The sequence below is a fragment of the Amblyomma maculatum genome, chromosome 3 (assembly GCF_055883805.1).
Source record: "Amblyomma maculatum isolate TAMU_Amacu chromosome 3, ASM5588380v1, whole genome shotgun sequence".
NCBI lineage: Eukaryota > Metazoa > Arthropoda > Arachnida > Ixodida > Ixodidae > Amblyomma > Amblyomma maculatum.
In genome coordinates, this window is record NC_139346.1 from 54,425,235 (window position 1) to 54,443,872 (window position 18,638).

Below are 18,638 nucleotides of genomic sequence, written 5' to 3' on the forward strand. Positions count from 1 at the left end.
AAGCACCTTGCATTGCAGAGCCGGTCGAGAGTGTCGTCGATGCGGGGAAGCGGGTAGACATCCTTCTTCGTTATGCTATTCAGGCGGCGGTAATCAACGCAGAAGCGAAGTGTGCTGTCTTTCTTCTTGACCAAAACGACAGGTGCCGCCCAGGGGCTGTTCGATTGCTGGATTATGTCATCACGCAGCATTTCCTCAACTTGATCGCGAATGGCCTGGCATTCTCACGGTGGTACACGATAAGGGCTTTGGCGCAGAGGTCGGGCGTGTTCGTCCGTTATTATGCGATGCTTGGCCAGTGGTGTTTGTCGTACCTTCGATGACGATGAGAAGCTCTCCCCGTAGCTTCGAAGCAGACTGAGAATCTGGTCTTTCCTGTTGTGGGTCAATGCCGGGTTGAGGTCAAATATGGGCTGACGGAATAGGTCCGGTGCGTCTTCCAGCGTTTGGTCGTGGAGGGAGAATAAATCTTTGAGGTCCGCTAATTTGTCGAGAAAGGCGATCGTCGTGCCCTTGTTGAGATGCCGGTATTCTTCGGTGAAGTTTGTTACCAGAACCTGAGCTTAACCTCTCCGGAATTTCGTGATGCTTCTTGCGATGCCGACACCTCGTTCTAAGAGCAATTGGATATTTCCTTCGACGATGCCTTCAGCGGTTTCGATGTTGGCGCTACCTACGCAGACTGCGATACTTGATCGGGGCGGGACATTCAATTCTTCGTCGAGGACGTTTAGAGGGATGTGTTGCATCGACGTCGTCGTAGCAGGAATGGCTTTGTCTGCAGAGAGCTTGATGAGCTTGGATCGCAGGTCGACGATAGCCCTATGTTCATTTAGGAAGTCCATGCCTGAAATCACGTCGCGGGAGCACTGCTTCAAGACCACAAAGCTGGTGGGGTAAGTACGCCCATTTACAGTTATTCTTGCAGTGCATCGTCCCGATGGAGTAATCAGGTTGCCACCTGCTGTGCGAATCAGCGGGCCATGCCAAGCGGTGGTAACTTTTCTTAGCTGAGAGGCTAACGGTCCACTAATGCCTGAATAGTCAGCTCCGGTGTCTACTAGGGCAGTGACTCTGCGACCTTCGACATCAACTTCAAGGTCATTTGTTCGCGTCCTCGCATTGCACGTGGGCCTTAGTGTCCGATCTAGGCTCCGTCGTTTGTTCAGGTCGTGGCCGGGGCATACCGTTGTTACTTCGCTGGGCGGCGGTGTCTGCTTGCACACTGGTCGTGTTGTCGTCGATGTCGTCGTGTGGAGCGGCGATGGAATGGTTGCGTCGTCGTTAGTGGTCGTCGGCGGTGGAGGATCTTCGTCTTTTCGCCGTTGAGCAACCTCACCTCCAAAGGTTGCTGCCTTTAGTTACCCCTACGGTGGCTTGGGGACCTTCCGCGCACACTACCATCATAGTTACGTCCTGGCGACGCAAAGCGGGCCCTGTACGGCGATGGAGACCTGAATCAACGGCTTGGTGGCGCAATCTCACCGCTACGCAGATAGTTGTCGATTTCTTGCGGTCGTTCACCTGGGCGTGGTCGTGGAGCGTCGACTGCAAATCCGCGGAGACCGATTCGTCGGTACGGGCAGTGCCGCAGAATGTGGCCGGCCTCACCGCAGTGGAAGCATAATAGCCGGTTGTTCGCTGTCCTCCATGCGTCGCACTTCCTGGGGCTTGTTGGTCGTTGGTAGGCTTGGCGGGCGGGAGCCAAGGGGCGGTTTTCAGGAACAGGCCGATAGCGGCGAGGGCTCGGAAAGTCATCACGTCGGGGCGGAGGGCGACGTAATGCACCAGCGTAGTTCATCGCTGTTGCCACTTGTGCTGGAACAGTCGCAGCCGTCGCTTCAGGAACGCCCAGCGCCTGCTGGACTTCTTCACGGACGACGTCCGCAAGCTTCGCCACCTGGGGTTGTTGCGATGATGGCTGCATTCGGCGAAGCTCCTCTCGCACGATCTCCCGGATGAGGTCACGAAGGCTCTCTTCACTTGCAGATGCGCTGGGGTAGTGGCTTGAGTAGTCTGGCTGAAGTGGCCGCTCATAGTGGCGCATCAGGGTGTACAACGTCTTCTCGATGGCAGACGCTTCCGTTTCAAATTCCGCCACTGTTTTTGGCGGATTTCGGACAAGATTTCCAAAAAGCAATTCTTTGACGCCTCGCATTAAAAGTTTGATTCTCTCACCTTCAGTCATGTTAGAGTCGGCGCGGCGAAGAGGCGCTTCATCTCATCAACGTACGCCAGGAGAGACTCTTTTGGTAGTTGAATTCTTGATTGGAGGAGGGCCTGAGCTTTTTGTTTTCGGACAGAACTTGTAAAGGACATCAAAAACTGTGCTTTGAATATCTCCCAATCCTTGAAAGAAGTCTAGGGATTTTCAAACCAAATTCGGGCATATCCTTGAAGAACAAAGTAGACCTGCCTGAGTTTCGCAGCGTCGTTCCAGCCGTTGAAATCTGCCACACGTTCGAAAAGGTCCATCCAATCACCGCATCTTCATCCGGTAGTCCATAGAAGCAGGGGGTCTCACGGGGTTGGACGAAAACAACCGGTGCTGTAGGCTGGGCCATTGTCAGCGTCGATGCCTTCCAAGATCGAATGGGGTCAGGCAGCAGACCGTGTTCGGGTTGTAGACCTTGAAGTCGGCGGCTGGCTCGGTGACCTGTAGGCTGGTCTTCCAGGGCGACAGGAACACGGCTTGGGTCTTCACTTGAAGGATCAAAGGCAGCACCTCCACCAGATGTCACGTAGTGGTGACGAGGTCGACGACACAAATGAAGGGGTCGATGATTGCACTAAAGAAACTCTTTATTTGGGCTGACTTGCGCCCGCAAAAGAACTAAGCAACTCGGCGGCGGCGATAGAAACAAACGTGCTCGTCGATCGTCGAATAAAGAATGCCCGTCACACTCGGCAACGCTCAATTTAAAGGCTGCACAGAACGATCTAGATAACGTCGCAAACAGCTACCAGCACGGGCTGGAACATTGTAGAAAGACACCCAAGTGGCCGGAACCTTCGAGACAGATCTCGGTGCATCTTGCGCTACAACAAAACTGATAAAGGTGTGACTCGCGACATCGAGCATTAACAAACAAAGATTACGGAACTGATACGCGGTCCAGAATCAGAGTGATAAGCCTGTATGCCGGCGGCTGTTAAAAAACAACAAATACTGTTTTGAAGGTTTCGCGGCAATATTATGAAGGAGGATTGGTTGGTTGGTTTGTGGGGTTTAACGTCCCAAAGCAACTCAGGCTATGAGAGACGCCGTAGTGGAGGACTCCGGAAATTTCGACCACCTGGGGTTCTTTAACGTGCACTGACATCGCACAGCACACGGGCGCTTTGCTTTTCGCCTCCACCGAAAAGCGGCCGCCGAGGCCGGGATTCGATCCCGCATCCTTGGGAACAGTAGTCGAGCGCCGTAACCACTGCGCCACCCCGGCGGGGTAAAGGAGGATTGGAAGGTAAATAGCCTGAAATATACTCCTTAAATATCAGGTGATTGGCTTTCTTTCTATGCCTTCAGAGCATGCTTTGTATTTTATTATAATGTAAGCTTAATCATCATTAAACATGAATAAGGCTGGAAGCCCTTACACCTTTGATATTGAGTGTTGAATGTAATTACTTCGTGTTGTTCAATCAGCCATGCCTGTTTTTGACTGTCATTGAGCTATTATAACACAGATTCATTCAGTTTTGCCTCAACTAGAAATAGGTGGGTACTGCTGCAATGAAATAGTGAAATATAGCCCCTTTTTTTAAAGCACTGAAGTGACGATGGAAAATATTTTTTGCATACTGTGGGAAAGATTCTCAAAAACGTCAGCCTTGAGCTAAAAGGCCAGCAGGAATCATATAACAACACCGAACCAGTTTTAGGCTTTGCTTTAATGAAGCGAAAGAAAACAACAGAGAAAGCATGAACCAGCAGAGCTTTGCAGAGTTAAAGCAAATACAAGAATGCAAACAATATCAGCATTTGATACCTACAAATCCGATGTGTTCTGTCCAGGAAGAATGCCTTACTGCAGGGCATCCATGGCTGATAGGCTAGACTGCCCCAACTGACTCATGACGTTGTCTGCATACCTTACATTTGTGCAGCACTCCTTCGATGACAGATCAAATCTGGTGCAAAAGCAGTGTGACGATACAATTGTATCAGCTAAACAGCGAGCATTACTGATAAACGGCCAAAAATGCAGTAAAGGAAAAATTGAATATATTCGTGCTTCTGAAATATTGTAATAACTTTCTATTACTTTCCTTGCACTTCTTTAGAAAAGCTGTCTCAGAAAATGAACTAGCAGCTCTTAGTTACACACGCCGAAAGCCACCAACAGATGTGATCCTATCATCTGTTTCAATTCTGACCCCTTTCAGCATGCTCAAACATTATTAAAAACGAAGCACTTCCATTGTTGAAATTCACTTTTCAAAATATTTTGTTCTTCTCTGAAGTTTAAGCGGTCTTATAAACTAAACAAAACAGGAGAGTATGTTTGAAATCTCGAATCTCTTTATTCACAGCCAATTTTAAGCTTGACGCACAAACCTTGCTCAATTTCTGTCCTCACGTCTCCGCAGAAAAAAAAACATTACACCTGCACAACCTAAATATTTAATACCATGCACCTGAACTAGTGAGGATACAAATATTACTATTATTGCATTAGAGTCTGCGCTTTTTATGAACGAAATGATATATCACAATCTGTGGTTACATTAAATAGAAGCTTACATTTTAAGCACAAAAGTGGTTACTTATGAACTGTTCCAATAAACCCTAAATAATCGGCTCTATGTGCAAATAGCTCAACAAAGAAACGTTATAAATAAGAAATATAGCAAACGAGCGATTGCGCACATCAGACGAAATATGAAGTTAGCAGGTTTTATACGTATAAAAGCATCTAGGCAGTACAAGGTCCCTATCAATATTTACGTTGACAGTTATGGCTGCGAGCTCAGGTGGTTGTTTAGCTTTGATGATAAGTATTAACACCGGAAAAATAGGCCTAAATGATATAAACAATACTGCAAAATGATCGAAAAACGCCGCGAATAATCCAGGACCACTTCTTAAATCTTGAATAGTAGATAAAAAACTAAAACATCAGACATCGCTCTAGCTCATGGCTCGTGCAGTGTGCCGCAAGTAGAAAAAGCGCGTAAAAGCATTAAAATAAAAAGTGCTACATTCATAAACATAAAAATTGCTTGACTATGCGCAAAGGCTTTGTACGTAAGGAATGAGAGTTTTGGTAACTTACATTGGAGGTTTCTTGCAAAAAGAACTATTTTCCACTCCCGACGTTTCCAAACGCCGCTTCCTGTCACGACATCACTGCTCGATGGAGGCTTATACGCGTCGTTAAGGTAACGTCGCCTTTATAACGACATATAGTTAGCGCTAACAGGCTCATCTAAGCGATTGTCGCGTGGACTGAATTTTGGCATTGCAGAAGCAGAACGTTGGCCCACTTTTGTAATCCGTATCTGCGCCTGTAGCTTTCATTCAGGAAGCGTTTCCTTGCGTGGGGCTCTTTTCTCTGCAGCTGTCGGTGGCAGCAGTGAAGCGCATAGCCGCACTGGATAGCTCTCGCGGGAAAAGCATGCCTGGTGTGATGTTGGCGAGATGTTTAATGAGCTTGTGACTGGCCATGCAGATGTGTAGGGCATAAACCAGCATACGTTTGCGCGACAAACAAAAGCATTCGACTAGTGCAGCAAGAAGCATTTTGTTAGCACTGAATATGCGGCCTCAATTTGAAGATACATGTCTGGAGTTTAAACCCTGCGGTCAGATAAATTTAACGTCACTGCAGCGTGCATGATAAATTTAATATCGTAGCACAATTCTATATTCAGGGAAATCTGCCCGGCAGATGCCGGAAGTTCCCAATGCTTGTTGCGCATGTATATGCTTAGATATCATTTTCCGTTTCCCTCCGGTCGCATGAACCACCCACAAGCCTTGTCCAATAGTACCGCAGCAAAAGCAGCTAAGTTTTTCGTTGAACGAATTCTCCTGCGACACGGCATTCCTGAAGTGTTCATCACGGACAGAGAAACTTCATTTGCGGCGGAGCTGCCGCTAGTCATCTTAGACTACAGTCAAGTTTAGAGTCAAAACGGCTTAACCAGAGGCGGTATTGATTTCAGTAGACCAGCTGGCCTGATTGGAGGTGTCTTGCGTCGTTGACACGCACAGTACATTTTCACCTAATGAGCAATTTTGGCAGGTAACCGTGGCCAGTAATATTTTTTTTTTCTATTCTGGGCAACGTGCGCGATAACCGGAGAAGTCCTGCTGTCGGCTCATCGTGCAGCTCGTGCAAAATCTGCTGTTTTTGGACACAACAGGAAGCTGTGCAGTTCTGTCAGCTGCGAAATACTTCTTCACGACGACGCTGGCGAATGACGATAAATTACGCCTGAACACAGCTGGAGGAGAAGACATAATTCCTTCGAGGTTAGCGGCTAGGTCTTTTAACTCAAAGTTCCATCGCTGCTGCTCTGCAAAACTGCTGGCGCTTACGGATCCACGAAGGCGTGTCGTCGTAACCTTTCGCGACGCGTAAACGGTGTCTCCTGACGAGCAGTGTGCATCAGAATGATTAGGGCCAGGCTTGTACACTACTGTGATGTCGAGTTCTTGAAGACTCCGGCTGTATCCGGCAAGACGGCCGGAGTCATCCTTTAAGGTTGCGAGCCAATAAAGAGCATGGTGATCACTTACAACCCTGAATGCCTTGCCCAAATGAAGGCAAGGCATTCTTTCTCTGTCCTCGAATAACTTGATATATCAACAGGGAACAACTAGCGTACGCGATAACTTTTTCCTGTCCTTAAATTTTCTGAACGAGAACGGCGCCTAGGCCAATGCTCTTTTTGTCGGTATGTATTTATGTCTCCCCATTTTCGTCGAAGTGCGCGAGGGCAGGAACGGTCTGAAAGCGGCGTTTACAGTCGCTTTCTGTACTGGGGCTCTTCAACACGCCGCGCCGTGCACACGTGCATGGCGCGGAGTGTCGATTTGATATATGTGGTGCGTGAATGTAGCTTTTATTTGAAGAAACTCGAGTTAGCGCTCACTCTTCATAAACTATTGCGCTGAAGTCCAAGTAGTTCATCAGTTGTTCTCTAGGCGAGAGCAAGACAACACTTTGAATGTCGTCAGTTGGCAACGATGCATATATATCATCAGAGCAGCCGGAAGTGTTACCGGAGTTGAGCGGTATATATTCAGGTACGTCTTTACTAAAAGTAACCAGGCTGCATGTCTTGCTGCTCTCTTGTATTTTACAGCTAATAAGAATTTCCACCGGCAATCGACTTCACATTGCAAAGATTTAGAGGTCCAGATATGCTATGCATTTGCTACCAGTAAGCTAAACAGATGATCCTGCAGCCTGGTTACTTTTGGGAAAGCTAGTACTTATTTGTGTCCTTTGTATCTGTATTGCTGTGTAACAGAGAAAGGTTGCTTTATCGTTAAATGTGTTCTGAAATTAATCGGGAGCGCATGACAATATCAGCTACACAAGACCTAATCAAGATTTCCCTGAAAAAGTTTGCGATCGCGCAACTGTTTTCATGACGTTCGAGATTCTTGTCGCTGCTTTCCGGAGTTCATCTCGAGAGTCGTCTTTATGATATTAAGAGCGGCCACGAGCGGTGCTCAGATTAACGCCGTCTCGTGCACCTTGATATGCTTAACCCCGTTGCAGAGGCGTGATTCACTCCTTTGTTGGCTTGAGTTTGCCAAATCACGAGTGCCGCTTTGGCTTGCGATTCATGTGTCCACAGCATCGTCCGCAACTTTTGTTTATTGCGAAAGCAATACTTCGCTGAGTACGCAGATTTCTGCCCGCAGTCCGCGTCCGCACAACTAGACCGCAAAATCGTGTCCGCAGCAGGGGTGAGCAATTAAGAAGTGGTAGAGGTTATTGAGTGGTGTCAATCACTTGCGGGTGATGCACTGTCTCCGAAAAAATATTTAGGACAATAGGTTAATAAGAGAATAATTTAGAATAAAAAGTGTTAAAGTGAAGGCGTAAATGCTCTTATTAGTAAAGGGCTTGTCGCGACATTTGAATGTATCAGATACTAAAATAGTTTATTAAATTAGTCAATTAAGGTTGCATCAAGGATGTGACGTCAATCAACATTGAATCAAGCCAAAAAAGGGCAGAGGAAGAGAGTGGCGCGGAATTGAAAAGTATCGAAAACTAAAATAGTTAATTCAGTCACTCAATTAGGGTAACGTCAAGGTTGTGACGTCACGCAACCGGAAGCAGAGCCGAAAAGCGCATAGGAGGGTATTGGCGCACAATTTTAAAGTACCAGAAACTACAGTGGGTAAACAAGCAGTCAATTAAGCAACGAGAAGCAACCAGGAGAAACCAACAGCAGCATCCGTGCTTTCGCACTACTCTAATCCAGATTATACCGTGCTCATATTTTTTCTATACAAGTACCGCACAGGTTCCAAACATGGAACATTGTTTGAGGTGGTGGGGTTACAGAACATTGTAACAAACAATGGTACATAATGTAAACTACAAAAGTAAACAGTGAACAAAAGTAAACTTCCGTCACTCTACCGCAACTATATTTTGCGGCGCAGCTGACATACCGATTTATTTCCTTTAGCCGGAAATTAAATTTTTTCCGCTGATCTATACCCACGATGTAATAAACAGCGTGAACTGAAGGAAAATTATTCCCTGCTAAGTTAATCCTCGATCAAAAACTGCATTAAATAAAGATGCATGAGTAATCAAATCATTCAGTTGCTGTGCGTTAAACTTAAAGGTGATGGTGAGCCTGTTCTAAAGTTCTGCTTTTTTTTGTGCATATGATATGCTGGGGGGGCGGGGTGGAGAACTTGCATTTTTTTACTTAACTACCCGCTTAACGAAATATTTTAGCTAAACTTCTGCAGTGAATAACATATTTATACTGATTATATATTTTGGCCGCGAGCCACCAAAAGGCTATTTGATAGGTGTGGACAGAGTGGCGACGCTGTTCATGGCTCTAAAGCTATGACGAAAATACGAAAGTGAAGAAGCCACTGTACTGTAAAGGTATACTCCATCGGTGTTGAAATAAATGTTTTGGCCTCCTATATATTGTGCCTTCTATACTGCTTCCAGTGTGGATGATAGGTTCAACGTTACTGACTGGATTGTTCTACCTTTTGACGTGCGCCGCGCATTTAGCATTACACGCTGGCACAAAACCCACTGGCAGGCACTATAGCTGGTCCCGGTTGAGACCAGTTCAAATGTGTTATGGATTAATTCCCAGTTGGGACCAGCTGGCAGATGGTCCCAGCTGGAACCAGTTGTCAAATGGTTCCAATAGGTCCGAACTGCAAATTATTCAATAACACAGTTGAACTGGTTACGGCTGGGACCAGCTAGGAGCCGTTGGATTTATTCATCTGGGTAGGCTTTGTGGGCTGCGTAAACCATTTGGCAATGCGCGAAAACTTCCCGAACAATCGCCGATAGTAGCGTATAGCCGAATGAAAGTTCGTAGAGCTTCCTTGTAAGCAGGCGTTGGAAACAGTAGGACCGCAGCTTTTTTATACGGACCTGGGCGAACACCATCCTTGCAAAACGATGAGACTGAGGAATCGCAGTTCCTCGTAGGCGAAATGGGATTTCTGTGGTTTCAACTTTAGCCTTGGTGACTTGGGTGCTTCGAGCACTGTCCAGAGCCAGTTCACGGGGTCTTAGAAGCTTGAGCAGAAGACAACGACATCGTCCAAGTACACCAGTCAAATTTGCCACTTGAGGAGAGCATATTGCCGGGCTAGTTGGTGATCCATTAAGTAAAAACTGTTACGCAAAAAAAGAACACGAAGGACAAAGAAGAACACATAAGATGTTTGACGAGCGCTTGAAGCCAGCCAAAACGGTATCCATTACTCGCTCGAGCGCCACTGGTACAGAGCAGAGGCCGAATGGCATTACCATGAAATAGGAAGGTCTGTCTGGTATGGGGAACGTGGTCTTCTGGCGCTCTTATTCATCGATTTCAATTTTCCGGTACCTGTTCTTCAGGTTCATCGACGAGATATACTTCGCGTGTCAGAGATCTAGTGTATCGTCGATGCAAGGGAGCGGATAGACATCATTTTTTTCTGTGATATTCAAGAGACGGTAATTAACGCAGTAGAAAGCATCTCGTTGCTCTTCAACTGGATTATGGGAATCGCCCATAGGCGGTTCCCTGGCTGAATGACCTCGTCACGAAGCATTTCATTTACATACTGCGAGGACGGTTTACGTTCTCGATGCAATACGAGGTAAGGGCTTTGGCGCAGAGGTCAGGCGTGTTTGTCTATCGAAATGCGGTGTTTGGCAAGTGGTGTTTGTCGCGTCTTCGACAATGACGAAAAGAACTCGCTGTAGCTTAGAAGATGACTGCAAATCTGTTATTTTTCGCGATAAGGTAAAATAGGATTGATGTCAATTGTAAACTAACCAAATTGCTCGACTGCTTCTTGCAAGGGTTGGTTTGGCGTCGAGGGTGAGCACATCTCGGATATCCGATAATGTTTCGAGAAAAGCGACCGTCATGCCCTTGTTCTTGTGCCAGAATTCTTCAGTGAAGTTCGCGACCAGTACCTGAGATCGTCCATCAGGGAATTGGATGATAAATCTTGCTATACCAAGTCCTCTACCTAGCAAGAACTGGGTGTGTCCTTCGACGACGCCGTCGGTAGTTACAATGTGTGCACTATCCGTGCAGACTACGACGCTTTATCGGTGCGGCGTAGTCAATTTTCTATCGAGGACGTTTAGAGCGACGTGTTGCGCCGAAGTTGTCGTAGCAGCTATTGATTTTTCTGTTGACAGTTTGATCGGCTTTGATTGGAGGTCGATGATCGCGCTATGTTCATTGAGAAAGTTCATGTCCAAAATCACTTCGCGGGAGCACTGCGGCAGGAATACAAAGCTGGTAGAGTAAGTGTGCCCATTCAGTGTTACTCTTGCGAAGCGCAGTCCCGAAGGAGTAATAAGGTTACCACTAGCGGTGCGAATCAGCGTGCCATTCCAGCCGGTTGTTACTTTCCTGCTCTGGGGAGGTAAACGGTCCACTGATCACTGATTGGTCATCCTCCGGTGTTTATTAGGGCGGTGACGGCGACCATCGACAGCGCATTCAAGGTCGCTTGATCGCATCCTCGCCTTGCACGTCACCTAGGCTTCGGATCTCGGCTCCATCGTTTATTGAGGTCACGGGCGAGGCACACCATTGTCACTTCTCTGGGCGGCGTTGTCGGCTTGCACACTGGTATGTTGTCGTATATGTTGTAATCTTAAATAGCAGTGTTTTTAATTAATATTCTAGTTTGTTTTTTCGCCATTGAACATCCTCACCTAAATGGCTGCTACCATTAGATTCCCCAACGAATCTTAGCAGACCTTCATTGTGCGTAATTGCGGCACTGCGACGCAAATTGGGCGTTTTACGGCCATGGCGAGCGTGACCGGAGTGTTGGTGGCGCGAGCTCACCCCTCCGGAGGAAGTCGTCGATTTCTTCTGGCCGCTCGTCAGGACGGGATCGTGGGGCGTCGACGGCCACACCACGCAGGCCGATACGAATGTAGGGGCAGTTACGGAAGATGTGTCCAGCCTCAGCACAATGAAAGTAGAGTCATTGGTTGTTAGATGTCCTCCAGTCATCATATTTCCTGGAGCTTCAGGGTCGTTTGTAGACTTGACTACTAGGGGCCAAGTGGTGGAGTAGAGGTGAAGCTTGTTCGCATCGAGAAGGGTTCGGTGGATCACATGGGGCGCAGGATGGCGTGCGGCCGAGGTGTAGTTATAGCTTGGTGTTGCTGTACTGTATCAGTCAAAGTAGGACTACCAAGCGCCTGCTGCACTTCTTCATGGTCGACACCTTAAAGTGTCTCCTCTCGGGTTGATGAAATGATAGAAGCAGCCAGCACAGCTAGCACTTCCCAAACGACCTCGTGGCTAAGGTCTCGCAGGCTGTCTTCGCTTGTGGGCGATCAGCAAGGTTGATGTTGTCAAGGCATATCACCAGATTCCTGTAGAGCTCTCGGATATCTCGAATAACGCTATTATTACGCCTTTCAGCATATTTGAATACCTGAGGATGACTTTCGGTCTTGACAATGCAGGCCAGACATTTCAGCACTTTCAGACAAAGTTCTACGCGGTTTGACGTGCTGCTTTTCCTACCTAGATGGCATTCTCGTTTTCAGGCCTATGACAGCAGCCAGCATCCATCTGTGCCATGTTCTTGCAAAGCTCAGCCGCTTTGGTGAATGAACCGAAATGCAAGTTTGGCGTTGCAGAGTTGCACTTTCTCGGCCATCGCGTGAACGCCCATGCCATCAGCCCCTTCGCGGCCCGTGTCGCCGCCATCGATCAATTTCCCCGACCCACTACCATCCGCAAGCTACGCGACCTTCTCAGCCTCACCAACTATAATCGGCGATTTATTCGTCGCTGTGCTGCAGTACTGCAGCCTCTTCACGATCTTCTCTGTGGCCACAGCAAGCTGACAGCTCTTTTTGCTTGGAGCGATACCGCTGACCGCGCAATAAGCGGCGTCAAAGGTGCCATAGCCGGCGCACGCTCGTCGTCCATCCCAAATGTGATGCGCCCCCATCCCTCATGGGTGACGCATCGGACACTGCTCTCGGCTCGGTCATGCAACAGTCTGTGGCTGGTGTTTGGCAGCCAATCGCCTTCTTTTCCAAAAAGCTTGCGCCCTCTGAGCGCCGATACAGCAGCTTCGACCGAGAGCTGCTTGAAATATATTCAGCCATGAAGCGCTTCTGTCATTTTCTCGAAGGGCGCCTTTTTCATATCTTGACTGACCACAAACCTCTGACGTCGGCGCTGATATCCAACAGTTCGTCATACACTCCTCATGCAATCAGGCAACTTGCCTATATTTCCGAATTTACCTGCGATATTCTTCACGTCAGCGGCAACCCGAACATAGTTGCCGATGCTTTTTGTCGCACTGAAGTAAATGCGACAGGGCAATGGACGGCCAATCATCGACTTCACGGCTATGGCTTCTGCTCAACGAGCTGATGCCGAACAGCAACGGCTTCTGACGCACGACACCTCTCTTGTGTTGGAGGACGTCTAGCTCCCAGACTGCGCCGTTCCTCTCGTCTGTGATACGTCGACCGGTAGCCCTCGACCCTATGTGCCTCCATTCTTTGGCTCACCCTGGCATCCGCGCAACTTTGCGGCCTTGCATCAACCTCGACGTTCGGCGCTGGTCGCCCACGGGCCTCTGCTGCCAGCAAAGTAAGCTGCACTGACATTCTACGACTCCTCTTGGATCCTTCCTGTCCCCGGACACCCACTTCAGCTATCTGCACGTCGAGATTGTCGGTCCTCTTCCTCTCTGCGGGAACCACCGCTACCTATTAACTTGCATTGACAGGTTGACGAGGTGGCCTGAAACAATGCCCCTTCAAGAAATAACGGCGGACGTGATCGTAAGAGCGCTCATCCCGCTCTGGATAAGCCGCTATGGCGTTTCTTCCATCATTACGACTGATCGTGGTCTGCAGTTTGACTCAGCATAATTTGCTAACCTATCTCGGCTCTTCGACGTCAGCGACATTACGACGACCTCCTACTACTGTATTTGGAACGGTTACATTGAACGTTTTCACCGGCCGCTGAAAACCTTCACTTATGGAGTCCGCTCTCCCGGCATCATGTATTGAGTGCCTAGACTTCGTCCTGCTTGGTCTCCGCTCCGCACTTCGCAGCGACCCTTCCACCTGTGCACTGGAGTTAACGTTTGGCACCACTCTCCGTGTCCATGGTGAGTTCTTCAATCCCTCGCCACACACGCCTCCTGACGTCACAGATAACGCCTACCAACTACATAGCGCTTTGGGCAATGTTATTTCCCCACGTCAGCGCCAGTATTCCCATCGTATTTACGTTCCTACCGACCTGCAGCAGTGTACATATGTCGTCGTTCGCCACGACGATGTACGGCCACCATTACGGCCGCCATACGAGGGTCCGTACCTGGTGCTCCGGCGTGCTCTTAAGTACTTTCTACTGCGTATCAACAGCCGAGAGGACACGATCTCCGTTGATCGCCCTAAACCCACCCACCTTGACTCAGATTTCATCGCAAACTGTGCCACTGCAACCCCTCCCAGTCGTGCCACTTCTCATCGTGTACGATTCCCACTACCAATGTCTGCTTTTCTCCATTCCCCTTCGCCCATGTCTTCATCGCTAGAGGGAGAGGGGGTCCTGTGGCATGCCGTCGTCGTCTCGACGAAGACGACGAGGACAGCCTCAGCGCGTTGGCCAAGCACGCGCAGTTTGTTCAATGTGGCTACAGAACTGAATGCCGGCTGTTCGCTGTCCCGTTGCCGCCTGGCACAGCGGGTCCTGCCGAAATATATTTGCGGATTTTCTGAAAAACACCGCGACTTGGACAAGGACGAAGGAAGACAACACGGACAGGCGCTGTCCGTGTTGTCTTCCTTCCGTCCTTGCCCAAGTCGCGCTGTTCTACAGAAAATGGCATACCAACTCGCCCAAGCATCAGTTCTGATGATATATTTGTGGAGACCCGATGACGAGTGTTTGTGGTGCATCTCCACATCCTCAAATATTTCGCATCATCACTAGGCAATCCTTGGAAGAAGGGGTACTCTGGCGGCTACACGCAGACACTTGGTGCTATAGACAGGGCCATTGTCAATGTTGGAGCATTCTTCCCGGGTCCAACCATGTCCGGCAGCAGACAGTGTTCAGGTTAGAACTCTAGAATTCGGCGGCTGGCGCCCGGTGACCTGCAGCGTGGCGCCCCAGGGCGACAGCAAAGATGCCGAGATATTCGCCTGAAGGGGTGGACCAGATATCTAAAGGCACCACTTCCACTTCGTCACGTGGGGGCGTCAACTGAGTAGGTAGAAAAAAAAGGCAGGCGTTATCGCATTGAAATAAACAATTTATCGGCATGAATTGCGCCCTAAAGTAACTGAACGACTCGGCGGCCCCAAATTGCAGCAAACTTCCTTACTGTTCGTCAAATTACGAATGCCGTCCCGAAGACAATCGCTCTATATAAAGGCGTCGATGAAATATGTATATGAAACCGCAAAATTGACTAGTACAACCTACAATATTGCAGAAACACACGCGAGCGGCCAGAATTTTCGAGGGATACCTCAGCGCATCTTGCACGGCAAAGAAGCTGTTAAAGTTACGGTTTGCGAGAACGAGCGTAAACAAATAAATATAGAATTGATTCGCGCGCCAGAACCTGTGATAAGTCCGCACGATGGGGCTGGACGAAAAAATAACGAACAATAGATTTCAATGTTTTGCGGCAGTGTAATGAAATCGACAATTTGCTACAATTAAACAATGTCTCCAGTCTCGTTTCTTATATAGGACGAAGTGAGAAGCAGTCCCACTAGAAATCGTGCCCTCCAAAGTAGTAAGAAGCACTTACCTTTCAATAGTCACCTTTAGCTGTGAGGCGTAACATACCACCCTTTCGCAAGCCTCTTCTGGGAAGAAGGCCCCATTAAAGAACCAATATTTATACTGACAGGTATCTGCAAGAAAATATTTACGTGGTTATAGAGCTTGAAACGTTATGCGAACAAATTGGCTGTCATTAAGATAATAGCATAATTACCTAATATTACTTGTAATACTGGGGATATAATATCCACCTAATAAAAACCAAACGAAAACGACTGATGCCATCAGCAGATGGTGCGCAGCAATTCTGAGAAGATTATCTGCCCCTGGGAGAGAAAAGAGGTCTGATGCTGAGTGCTATAGGAGCATGCCAGACGGGGAAGACAGTACGTGTAGCACGATTTGATTTGAACGGGTAAATCTGCAATCCCCTCAAGTAATAAGACAATGATTCAACGCGGAAGGGAATTGAAAGCAAGAGAAAGGGACCGTTGTAAGCTATGTTTCTTAAGGGAACAATAACAGAAACAACCAGAAAGCATGGTAAATCACGGCCTTGAAATAAAGAAAATAAATGCAAGTGTTGACCTCGACGGGGAACAGACCAAGTGCGTAAGGTGTTTCACGACCATCGGTTGGGGCCAGTGTTTAACCGGAAAGCATACAGTCAAGGCGCGGCGCCGTCGGTTCGTGCTCCTCCTTTTGTGGCCAAGCAATCAACGCCGGCCCTCGGTAAAAGCTTCTAAAATACAGGCAATACGAGCTGTTGGTGTCGACAACTCCCTCTCACAGGAACTAGGGCTTTAAACAAAAGGCGCACAACTAAAGCTTACATAACTATATAACCGCGACTACCTGATTGCATCGCCTGCCTCAAGGTATAATCACCAGCGTAATTACACATAGTACCTATCGGCGTACACAAAATAGCGGCAATAAAAGAGAAACGCAGTCAATTCAATTAGGGGCACTTCAAATTCGCATATGCTAATCTGCAGCGTAATTTTCGTTCACTAAAATTATAAACTAGTAATGACAAATTATCTATTTTTGAAATATTCGTTGGATAACAAAGGTGTGAAAGGGAAAGTTAAAATCTCGAAAAATGGCTAGCTACATTGTTATATATGCATATTGTCGCCAACAATTCAAACCTTTATTTGTTATTTTTATTCAACAGCTGCCGGCTTGCGGCGTTATCCGATTCCAGCACGCGAATCAATTCTGTATTCTTTGTTTGCTCATGCTTGTTGTTACGGTGCGCATATTTATAATTGTCTTTGTCGCTTAAGATGTGCCAATATGCGTCTCCAAGATTCCTGTCATTCGGACAACTTTCTGCAATGTTCTAGATGGTACTAATCATCGTTTGATACTTTATTTAGATACTCCTCGCCGCCTTTAAATTGAGCGTTTGTCAATGTGAGCGCATTTTTATTTCAATGACCGACGAGCACGCTAGTTGTTATCGCCGCCGCTGATTGCTTGGTGCTTTTGTGGACGCAAAGCAGTCCAATAATGAGTTCATTACAATGCTTCACCTACCGGTCTGTTCCATTGCAGCATACGGCATTGTCACCGATACGTTACATCTGATGGAGGTGTGCCCTTCGTGTCCCGGTTCATCCCTTCATGCCAAAGCTATCCCTCTTCCTGACGCTCTGAGGGACCAGCCTACAGTTCACTGAACCAGCCGCCGATGGCGAAGGGCTCCAACCCTAACATGGCCTGCTGCCGGGCCCTGTTGGACCACGGAAGAAAGTCCCAATGTCGACAATGGGCCAGTCTACTGCACTGGTTGTCTTCTTCCAGAACCGGGAGGCCCCAGTCTTCCCAGGAATGCGCAATGAAGATGCGAAAGACTGGATGGACCTTTCCGACCGCCTAGATTCATTCAATGACTGGAACGACTTCAAAACTCGAGTAAGCCTACTTTGGTCTTCAAGGACCTGCACGTATCTGGTTCGAAAATAATGAGACTTCCTTGAAGTACTGGGAGACATTGAAAGCGGCGTTTTGACGGCGTTTGCAAGTTACTGCCTTAAGAAACAGCCAAGACCCTCCACAAGTAAAAACTTTTAGCTCCCAAATGAGCCAGTCCTGGCATACATTGAGGAGATGAAGCGCTTCTTCGGCCGCGCATATCCAGATATCACAGAGGAAACCAGGATAAACATGCTGATGCGCGGTGTGAAACATCAGCTATTTTAAGTGCACTTCTCCAGCCGCCAAAACGTGTTGCCGAGTTCTTCAAGGAAGCAGCGATATCGAAAGCAGCTTAGAAGCAAGGACGATATTCTATAACCAGCCTCTTTAAAAGCTGTCTCCAAGCCTTCACGAAACCACGACTACAAGCGGAGATAAGCTCCGTGAGATCATCCGTTAAGTAATTTGCGAAGAACTGCGCCACCTTCTTCCATCGCCAGCACAGCCGCAGGTTGCGTCGCGCATGGATGTCATTCGTGAGGAAGTCCGCACTGAACGCAGCCCATCTGCCCCCGCCCGCCAAGCCTACGAACGGCCTTCCTGCGCTATGGATACTCGTCTCCTGGATGACATCCAATAACCGCCCGCTGGATTTCAATTTGCAGTATATAAGGCAGGCCACATTTTACGCCACTGCCCGTATGTATCGACTTGCGCGGCTACACCATAGACGTCCCACGACACCGCCCTGACGAACGACCCCAAAAAATCTACGACTAATAGAGCAGAGAAGAGCGACCAAAGCGTCGGTACCGCTCCCCATCGCCATACAGCACCCGATTTCCGTCAGCGCACCGCACTTACGTTCGAGCAAGGTCCCCTAGCCCTTATAGGGCAAACTAAAGGTAGAAACACGTGCAGGCAAGGTTGTTTCACGGCGAAAACCGAAGATAATCCGCAGACGACGATAAGAAGCGACGACATTGCTTTTCAGACGACGCATTCCATGAAGACTACTTCGACGATCATGCGCCCAGGCTCTCAAATGGCACAGCCTCTACGTACGATGCCAACATCGACGACAAGACCCCCACAGTGCAAGCCGACACTACCACCCAGCAAAATGTCAACGATGTGCCCCGGATATAAACAACGGAGCTGAGATCGGACACCAAGGCCTACGTGCAATGCGAAGACGCGAACAAGCGACACAGCAGTTGCTGATA